At 37.8% G+C, this 10,970-nt stretch overlaps 1 long non-coding RNA gene across 1 annotated transcript; it reads right to left on the bottom strand.

The window, feature by feature from the left end:
• Positions 1 to 23: 23 nt before the first annotated feature.
• Positions 24 to 10,627, bottom strand: LOC130458889 (uncharacterized). Its single transcript, XR_008918258.1, has 3 exons — positions 9,879 to 10,627; positions 756 to 818; positions 24 to 483 (listed from the first exon to the last, which is right to left on the bottom strand). It is a non-coding gene; the product is annotated as an uncharacterized LOC130458889 (long non-coding RNA).
• Positions 10,628 to 10,970: the final 343 nt, after the last annotated feature.

Here is a 10,970-nt window from a genome sequence, read left to right as displayed (position 1 = left end):
AATTTCCTTTCTGTAACTGAGTGGAATAGGGTCAGTGTAGGACTTTGCCTTTCATCATATCTCTTCTTCATCAAACATCTGCCTAAAATCAGAAAAATGCCACTATCTTGCTCCTATTTTCCTCTATACATGGATTCTATGCAATCCAGAGATTATGTCTTCCTTGCAGATATTACATTTTTTAATGTAGATAAATTATGGATGCAGGCCAGCATTCATTCCTAAAATGGTATCTCAAAAAAGATAATATGAGGTATCCTCAAAGTATATCAGGAAACTCTGCTTCTTAAACAGGCAGTTTTGATTGTTCCCAGAGGTTCCCATGAGATCTGCCCCAGCATTCTTCTGTTAAGCGATGTTTTCCACCACAGCACTTCCCGTCTTGATTAGAAACAAATGCCACCACAGAGCAACTTGAAATGCTTCTGTTCCTCTCAACCAACCAGGCTGGCTCCCCATTTTCATTTGCAATCTTGTGGCTTACTTTTTTAAAAAAGGAGAAGAAAAGGCTTTAATTTGTTTCAAGTTAATGCAACAGTTTCAAATCTTAACTTATTTATTTTCAGATCTCCTATATTTTCTTTCATCTTGGTAAAGACAGAATATATCAAATGCTAAGAGAAAATAATTTTTCTGAACAAACTTTTAGAATTAGTAAAGAGTGACCACCTATACAAGCAAGTTTAGAGATAATACAAAGGTATGAAAAGTATTATGGTAGAATAGAAAGAGAACTCATTCTGGGGTAAGATTACCTGGATTCAAATTCTGCCTCTAATGCTTATTACTTCTGGGACCATGAGCCTCAGTTTCTTCCCCTGGTAAAAAGAAGATTGACTAGATGAGCACTGAAGTTCTTTCCTTTACATCAGAGGTTCTTAATCTGGGCCCATGAGTTTTTCTTTATATTTTGATACCTACATTTGATTGTAATTTGCTTCCTTTGTTATCCTATGTTTTTTATTTCATTAATTTAAAAACATGATTCTGAGAAAGGATAAGCCTCACCAGGTTTCCAGATGGGTCCATGACACCAAATAAGTTAAGAATTCCTGGTTTATATCTATGATCCCACAAACAATTCTCTCCCTCTTGGTACTCCCCTCCCCTTTTCCCCAGCCTGAAGCATTGCAACATAGTATACTACAGATAGTAGGTACTTAACAAACATTTGTTTAATTACATTGAATTTAATCGTCATCATTAAACTCAGTCCTAACTTCAAAGGACTTAGAGTTCAAAAGGAACTTACAGGTGACTTAGTCCAACCCCTCATTTGACATGCAGCAAGATGATGCAGAGCCCTTGATTAGTTTTTGTGAGACTCTGTCAGGGTAAAGATCTCTGATGGACCGGAGCACCTCCTATGTCACAGAATGTGGGTAGCTGGCCTTTGCAAAGGGACATGCATCTGGCTGATAAGGGACAGTAAGTTCCTCTGACTGAGTCTCAATCCATCATCAATTCCAGTCCCTGAGTACTGGACAGAAGGGCTTGCTCTATCCTCCAGACAGCATGTATGTCCCTGCACAAGAGACCAAGCATTCATTCATATGGAGCTCTGTATTTGATGCTCCAGTCTAATACAGGTGTAACCTCAGTCAGATGGCAAGAAGGAGGAGATTAAGACTCAACAAATTAACCCTAAATTCTTCTGTTTTACCCCAGATGCAAATAAATGAGGCAACTGAAGACCAACATAGAGCAGTGACTTGTCCAGGGTCACAAAGGTAGTACATAGCAGAGGTGGGATTTGAATCCAGTTCTCCAATTCTAACTCGATGCTCTTTCCATTCCCCTACAACTGGCTCTACCCTTTGGGTTAAAAATTGTATGCATAAATTAAGTGGAATAGTGCAAAGAAGGGTTATTGTCCTCACAATAACTTTAAAAGGTAGGTGCTATTATTTTACCATTTTACAGATAAGCAAACAGAGATTAAAAAGGTTTAAGTGATTTGGCCAAGGTCACACAGCTAGTAAGTATCTGAGTCAAATCTCACACTCAGGTCCTCCTGACTCCAAAAGGAGCTGATTATTCTCAAACATATAGGCACAAGCCTAAGTCAGAATTGCACCTGACTCTTTGACATCCTGTTTGTGAGACCAAGTACTGTATATAGAGCTGCACACACACACACACACACGCACACACACATGTGCATGGACCTGCTCCAGCATCATCCAGGCACAACATGGTAGACATTATTGCAGGAAGTGGGCTAGAGGCAACTGACCTCTTGGTGGTAAGCCAAGGTTCTCTGTGTAATAGTTTCGAATGATGTGGAGCACCACCTCTAACCCCAAACAAATGACTCCCCTCTAAGTCTCATCTGGTCCTGTCAGCCAACATTTAATCTAACTTCTGGCTTGGGGAAGGAGGGAGCTGTTTGCCATTTGACAATCCCTTACCCTTCTAGATGCAGCTAAGAACCATTTAAGAAGCCTAAGCGGCGGGGCTTCCTCTCCAGCGGTTGATGACTGACTAAGCCAAAGAAAACAGATATCTGGAAGCTTAATCCCAGTGATCAGCCTGAAATTTATAGCCAATAACAATTGAGCAGTAGCTGCAAAATTTTAAGCAAGAATCAATTCCTACACCAGGAACAGGACCAATAGGGTTAATCACTTGCTGGGATATGCAGATCTCACTTCACAATCTGAGCAAGTGACCAAGTATTTTTCCAAGCCTTTAGCTTTGGACATGGAAATGTGGCTAGAGTTTTTCTATTTGAACATTTTTCCTAGGATGTTCAGCTATAACAATGACAACAACAACAACAAAAAAGCCTCAGAATATGCATTTGGCAGCCTAATCTCTCATAAAGTACATTTCTAAGTTAACAGATAGCTATTGCGAGCCAGTCATGTGGAAATTCAAGTGACAAAGCAACTGTCATTTTAATTATCTACAAAATTTGAATTGGAAGTTCCCAAACTATCCACTTTCTGGATCCATAGGCATAAAGCGGTCAGAACTCAGGGTCTGGGGTGGGAGATGAAGAGAAGAGGAGGGAAATAGGAATTTACAAATGTCCACACCCATATCTACACACCATTTTATGGTCATATGTGTGTATATACATATATATGTATATGCAAAAATCACATAAATGTAAGAGTAAGAATTTGACCAAAGATCTTCCTTTCCCTGAGTAACTTCTTAAATGACTGAGAGGAAAATTGGCTAATGTTTCATATTTATATCAAATAATATAAATAAAATAGTGTGCTTAAATTTTATTTTGCAGGTCAATAGATTTAGAGCTGCAAGGGATTTTAATGGTCACCTTTCCCAACTCTCTCTTTTCACAAATGAGGCTGGTTGGTTGGTTGGATGTTGTTCTTCATACTTGAAGAGGACCAAAATGACATCACTGGTGATGTCTTTTGACTTGTGCATAAATTGGATTTAAGCAAGGCAGAGTTGCTTGCACAAAGTCTTCAGCCTCACTCCCTCTTGCAGAGTCATCAAAATCCAGTGGCATGACTCAGCAGGCAGTGGTTGACCTTGGCTTCTTTGAAGTCTAACCAAGCTCTAAGTGCCTGCTTCCACTGCCATAGGAACAAATTATTCTCATCCTCCCTTTCCACTGGAGGAAATATTCATCTGCCTGCTGTAGATATGCCTCTAAATCACCAATAGGCTTGAGGCCTGTTGGTTACCCTCAACCTAGTTTAGCCCATCTACTGAGATAGTTTAGCAAGGCTTCTCTGTCGCACATGCTGCAGCTTCTTGGAGTCACAGGTAAGAGTAGGGTGTAAGGTAGACATCAAAAGAGGAACTCAGCCTTGAAAAGAGCTTGGCAAGCCCTCATACTGGAAGTACTAATCTTCCCTGAACCATCAAGTGAGACTCAAAGAAATTAAATGTTGCCCAAAGTCACACAGATAGTAAATGACACAATTGCAACTTGAGTTGAATTCCTGAGATTCTAATCTTACATTCTTTCCAATGAACTATCACATAAACTATTTTATTGAAACAAACAAAAATCTATTAAATAACTAGTTTTTATCTACCACATGAACACCCAACTTTAATATCTAATATCCCACAAGTAGAGGGAGGCCTGATGTATTAAATCAAATTGCTTTTCATCCAAAATGTTATATTTGTAGGGGGAGTAGCAGAGCTCAAGGAATCTAAAATCCTTTACTTACTAGCAAGTCTCATTTCATCTAAAATATTTCCTCTTATAAAAGATCCCTAACTCTCAGCTTTAATTTCCTCATTTATAAAGTGGAGCTGTTAATTTTGCTTATATATCCTGCTTAACAATATTCACTGAGAAAATTCATTGGGAAATGAAAATAAGCAAACAATCCTTACCATCCAAGAACACATGGCAAAAGGGAGCTAGAAATATGGGAGGTTTTTTAATAAGAAAAGAACAAAAATTGGAAATCTTGCTTGTTAACCCCAAAATTCTGAATTAAATAGACTATATTCTATGTGAAATGACTGTATTAAATACATATTTAAAAGAATTTCATTTCTCAAAACACATACGGAGATGTTAAAGTTATAGAACTGATCAGGGATAGATATATTTTAAGGGGATAGAGGTATAATTTCTGGAGCCTAAATTTGATCAGTTGCTTTCTGCATTTAGATGGGTCAGAGCCTACATTTATCATCTATCACCTCATCCTCCCTTTAGAGGTAACTTTTTTTCCTGTTTGCCACCTTTGATTCTATGTCAAACTATATGAGGTTGTGCTGGATCCCCAGAGACCTAGACTTCTGCCTCAGCTGTAATCCTTACCCCATTTAACTGTCTTTAGGAACCTGACCACCTCTTACAGACCCTAAAATATTGTTCCCAGTGACTACTGCATTCTCTGCCCATTTTCTCAAGATCAGTCTGAATCACTGACCCATGACTATATAATAATAATCATTAGCATTTATAGAGTGCTTTGAGGATTGTACAACAATTTACATGTACTATCCCCTTCCATCTTCATAACAACTGTGTTATTATTCTGTTCCCCAGTATGGAGATGAGTAAACCGAGGCAAACAGAAGTTAAATGATTTGACCAGGGTGGCATAGCCAATAAGTTTCTGAGGCAGGATTCAAATTCAAGTCTATTCTAACTCCAAATCCAGTAAGCTATCAAATGCATCACCTATCTGCCTTTATACATCCAGACTACATTTATGCCTTTTTCCCAATGTAGTCTAAATCCCTTTTAGATACTTCCCCTTCTTGCTTACTCATATTGCACATGAATTCCGCCAGGTTTGATCTGGCATTCTGATGAGCTCTGACTTTGGATTTTCCCTTTGAACTTTTTATTTCTGGAATTCCCATCATTTCCTCACTTCTGTTGGTTGTGACATCTCTCCTGTATACCCTATAATCAACGAGACCCTACTGGAATGTCTGAATTCCCTGTTCAGGCTGCTTCAGAACTGCATGCCTGACTGCTACAGGACTTATGTCAATGGGAGGCTATAGTGTCAGGCTAGAGGAAGGAAGTCCCAACAATGTTTAGAGCATGAGGTCCATGAGACTAGGGGCAGTTAGTGGATAGAGCTTTGAGCCTGGAGTTAGAAAGACCAAAGTTCAAATCTGTTTTCTGTTACTAGCTATGTGATCCTGAGCAAATTGCTTAACCCTGCCTACCTTGGTTTCTTCATCTATAAAATAAGAAGGAAATAGCAAATCACTCTAGTACCTTTGTTTAAAAAATGCTCAAAGGGGTCAAAAAGGGTCAGACATGATTGAAACAACTCAACATGAGTTGAGTTAATTACCATGAACCTATAGGTTTTTTAAATCACTGTATTTCATTGTAATTGGTTTTCTTTGAAATATATTTTATTTTATGTATTTACAAATAAAGTAAGAAGGGATCCATAGACTACATCAGACTGCCAAAGGAATCAATAACTAACATCACCTTACCCTAGCCTCTTCGCTATAATTGAACAGCTAAGGGGTAGAGTACCAAAACTCCTTTCTCACCAATGCTTTCTTTTATAGAGGGCAGAAACTGGACTTTTCAGCTCATTTCATTCTGCATCTACTGCTCAGCCATTTTCCACTCTATAGAACAAGTCTTCTCCTCTAGTCTTCTCCAACCTCTACTTTTCTTCATCCTTTTGTTTGTGATCTCCCCTCATTAGACTATAACCTTCTGAAGGCCAGAACTGTCATTTTAATAATTTATCCCCAACACTTAGCACAATACTGGCACACAGTAGGTGCTTAATAAATGTTTATTTGACTAGTTTGAATTTGATTGGGAAAATGGGCTAAGAACTCCTGCCCTAGGATGATAGACAAGAAACAAGGGTCAGATTCAGGTAAGGGTAAGTTGGGTTCAAGCTAGGCAGGGGGATGGAGAATACACAACACACAGAGTAAACCCTGGGCACCTACCTAAGCCTTCTCCTCTTATCCTGGCTCAGAGTTAAATGCTGAGCAGAAGTAGTTTGGAAATTTGTCAACAAAAATTGATTCTGTTCAAGGATGGAGAAGTCAATGCATTTTTAAAAAGAGGAAACCTTTCTGAACCATTTCTGTCTCTTATCACACAGTGAAGAAAGATTTGCCTGACGACTTAGCTAAATCTCTACAGAAATGAAAGAATCCATGCAATCAGAATAAAAGTCCTTTGTGTAGTGATGCAGTGTAAATCCCATTGGATCTGGGATCAGGTGGTATAGGTTTAAATATTACTAGAATCTCAGTTTCTTCATCAATAAATCAACAACATTGGAGTAGGTGAGATTCCTTCAAACTCTCAATGCCATGAACACCAGTGGATTGGTAACATGATCACATTCTGACTCTGACTCTGACTCTGGGTTCATTTACATGTCACCCAAATCTTTCCTTTGCGATGCAAATCTACTGGGGACCCAGAACCATGAGCTTCAGAGAGATTATCTGTCAGAATTTATCATCTCCCCTAGTAGTTAGAATGGCACTATGAAAATTGGTACTAGAGTTGATTCAACATGTGTTCAAGCTCATCAGCTAGACAAATGAACTATGTACATTTGCTCCTTTGTGTTATCTTTTGTTCAAACCTTCACCTTCTATCTTAAAGTTGATACTAAGTTTTGGTTGCAAGGAAGAAGAATGGTAAGGTCTAGGAAACTGAGGTTAAGTGACTTCCCCAGACTTCCCCAGCAAGAAAGTATCTGAGGTCAAATTTGAACCCAGGCTCCCATCTCTAGACCTAATTCTCTATATACTAAACTCCCTCTAACTATCCCTTTTCTTTTTTCTTTTTATAATTTTATTTTATTTTTCTCCAATTACATGTAAAAATAGTTTCCAACATTTTTAAAAAAATTCTGAGTCTGAAATTCTCTCTCTTCCTCTCCCCACTCCCCTAGCTGAGATGGTAAGCAATCTGATATAGATTTTACATCTTCATGTTAGCTTAACACTTCCTTTTCCCTATGTCCTTCAAGTCAATTTTGAACCAGGGTTCAATCCTGACTCTCTGGGAATCTATATATAAAGACATTGCAAACAATCAATGAATTACAGTGTCTTATTTTCAATACTGTCACATCATTTCCTAGTCATTCTCTCTTCCTTTCTTTCATTCTTATACCAAAAAGCTATTTCTTCTATCTTTATGTACTAAATAACTATTTTACCTTATGAAAGATTTAGCTTCTTAACATGACTATTCCACTAATTACTAGCAGTGAAAGAATATCTAGAAAATTTTCTTATACCCCTGCCTGTGAGGGCAAGAGAGAGGAGGCAAATAATTAAAAATTATAGATATTAGCTCACCTTTTTCACATCCTACTCACAAAACTATCTGTCTTTCCATTGGGCACACTCTGAGTCTAATCATTAGGCTCCAATATAAGCAGCATAACTACTCCTGATGGTTCCCTACTAAGGCATGGAGGAATTACAGCATATATTGAAGAAGATAATACTTTTAACATAAACCATTAAGCTTTTAATACCATATATTGAAGCATGTGACAATGGGAGAAAAATGAACTGGAATTATATACTCATAAAATAGCCCTTGAGTATTAAAAGTTAAAACTAATTAAGGTAGACAGTTATAAACTTTAAAATATAAACTGATTATCATCAAGACTGTTTTGTAACCAATAATAAAAATAATAAGATGGATAAATTAGGCAGAAAAAGATAGAAATGGACCCAAATAAATATCAAGAATGTTCAGGAACAGCAAGTTTAGTTTAGTGGAAGAGCCTGGCTTAAAGATGGAAGGTCCTGGGTTCAAATATGATTTCAGATATTTCCTAGCTATATGACCCTGGATAAGACACAACCCAACTGCCTAACCCTTAACACTCTTCTGCCTAGGGAAATATGATTAGTATTGATTCTAAGAGAGAAGGTAAAGGTTTTATTTTTATTTTTAAAGAATGAGTATTTAATTACTATTTTTATTGCATTATGGTCTGAAAAATAAATTTATTATTTCTGCTTTCCTATATTTATTTGCAAAGTTTTTATGTCCTAGTACATGGTCAATCTTTGTATATGTGGCATATGCTGCTGAAAAGAAGGTATATTCTTTTTAATCCCTATTTATTTTTCTCCAGATGTCTATTAGCTCTATTTTTTCTAACATTTAATTCACTTCTCTTACTTCTTTTTTATTTATATTTTGGTTTGATTTATCTAGTTCTGATAAGGGAAAGTTGTAGTCCCTCACTAGTATGGTTTTACTATTTAGTTCCTCCTTAAGCTCCTTTAGTTTCTTCTTTAGAAATCTGAATGCTATACCATTTGGTATGTTGAATACTAACATTTCTTCATTATTTATACCACCTTTTATCAAGATGTAATTACTTTCCTTATGTCTTTTAATCAGATCTATGTTTGTTTTACCTTTGTCTGAGATCACAATTACTACTCCTGCTTTTTTTGTCTCAGTTGCAGCCCAGTAGATTCTGATCCACCCTCTTACCTTTACCCTGTGTATGTCTATCTGCCTCAAGTGTGTTTCTTATAGACAACATATGGTGGATTCTGGTTTTTAATCCATTCTGCTATCCACTTCCTTCTTATGGGTGAATTCATCCCATTCACATTCACAGTTATGATTACTATCTGTGTATTCCCCTCCATTTTGACTTCCTCCTTTGATTCTGCCTTTTCTCTTATCCTTTTTATCCTTCTCTCCCAACTTTTTGCTTTTAGTCAGTCTCCCCAATTTCCCCTCCCTAATGTAGTTCCCCTTCCCACCCCTCCATTCTTATTATTCCCCTCTTGCTATAGTGCCTTTTAAATGATCCCACAACCTCTCCCTTCCTTTTATTACTCCCCTACCCACCAGCCCAGTTTATTACCTTTCTACTTGTGAAAGAGAATTGACTCTTTTTATTTATTTTTAATGTAATCAATCAGCAATCTTTAATTTGATTAATCAAGAATTTGAAGTGCCCCTACTTAGCACTTGGTAGGTCACTAGGTAAGAGAGTTCACAAATAACACCTCCAAAGGCCACAAGCACTACCCCTTCTCCCCCTCCACCTCCCCCACTGCAATGCTAGGCAAATTGAAAGATGTTAAGGGTAAATTTTAGGGTTGAGACTGATTTTTTTTTTGTGGTCACCAGGGATTTAAATTCTAAATCCCAATGAAATACTCGTCATAATGGAATTTATGGTGGTTTATTTACAAAAGAAGGAAGAAATTAAGGATGAAGGAGAGAGAGAGAAAGGGAAGAAGATCTGCTCCAGCCTGGTCTGAGCCCGGGGAGTTCAGAGGCCTCAGTCAAGGGGCCTTCCCAGAAGATTAAATCTAGCTCAGCTTCCAGCCACGAGGCCTCCTCCAAGATGAGGGACCTCCGTGGAGGCTAATGCCTCCAGAAAGAGCCAAGGAAAAGGAGAATCAGTCTTATCACTCACCCCATGGTCATCTAAGGGAAGCAGTGTGAGGTCCCATACTGGAGCTCTCCTCCAAGTCAAGTACCACTGCCCAAGTCCCTCTCACAGGAAGTGATACAAAATATAAAGTCAGTTTCTTTACATCACTTCCTGTGTCTCACATATACCAATGGTGGCTTAAACTTGGCTTCAGAGGCTTCAGCCAAGAGGGTCAGTCATTTGTTTCTGACTTGTCACTTGCTAGCACATGGGTCATAGACCATCCTCCCCAACACTTAATCCTTAAGTGGGGATGTATACATTCCTGGTTGCTAAAATTTTAAAGACTAAGCAGGATGTAGTAAATCTAAATTTCACAAAGGCTATGATTAGTTCCTGTGAAGAGGGGAAGAGACAGGAAGAGACTCTGAGAAAACTGCTTAAAAAGGTCAGCCCAAGGATGGATTCATTCATTTATTCTGGGTTGGTGAGCCAGACAGTCATTTTTCTGGGACTATTCCTGGACTGGAGCTTTCTGCTCTGGAGAGGCTTGCTGGGTGAGTGACTGGAGCTGAAGGAAGAGGCTTGCACTGGTGGAACCTTTGCTGAAGACACCACCAGGACTTCTGACTGAAAAGACTGCCATGACTCCACGTGGAGATCCAGACTTGAGGGAGCCCTTGCCAGGTGATGAGCTGGACTTCTTCAGACAGCAATTATATGGTATCTAGCTAGACAGTATTGTCTACTTCTTTCCTACATTTCTCTTCTTTTACTATTTTTACATTATATTAAATTGTCAAAAGCTACTGACAGCTATTTTGACATGAGTTAATTCTTTTTATAAATGGTGACCAATATTCAATTGAATAATGTTTTAAGTCCATAAAGAAATCTCAAAAGTCCTTTACAAAAAACAATACAAAGTGAAAGAAGAAAAGAGTCTAAGCGAAGTACTACCAAATGAAAGAGGAAATGTATACCAATGAAACAACTCAAATAAACTTAAAAGAGACTGAGGAAGTGACATGAGTTATTTCAGACATTAAAATTCACTTGTTGAGATTTAAATACTTCTATAATAATTTCAATTTCTTTGTTAATCTCAAGTGTATGATAATTAATAAAAAAGCA

This window comes from Monodelphis domestica, chromosome 4 (assembly GCF_027887165.1).
Source record: "Monodelphis domestica isolate mMonDom1 chromosome 4, mMonDom1.pri, whole genome shotgun sequence".
In the NCBI taxonomy this organism is placed as follows: Eukaryota; Metazoa; Chordata; class Mammalia; order Didelphimorphia; family Didelphidae; genus Monodelphis; species Monodelphis domestica.
The sequence above is the reverse complement of the archived record's forward strand: the minus strand, read 5'-3'. Positions and strand labels throughout refer to the sequence as shown.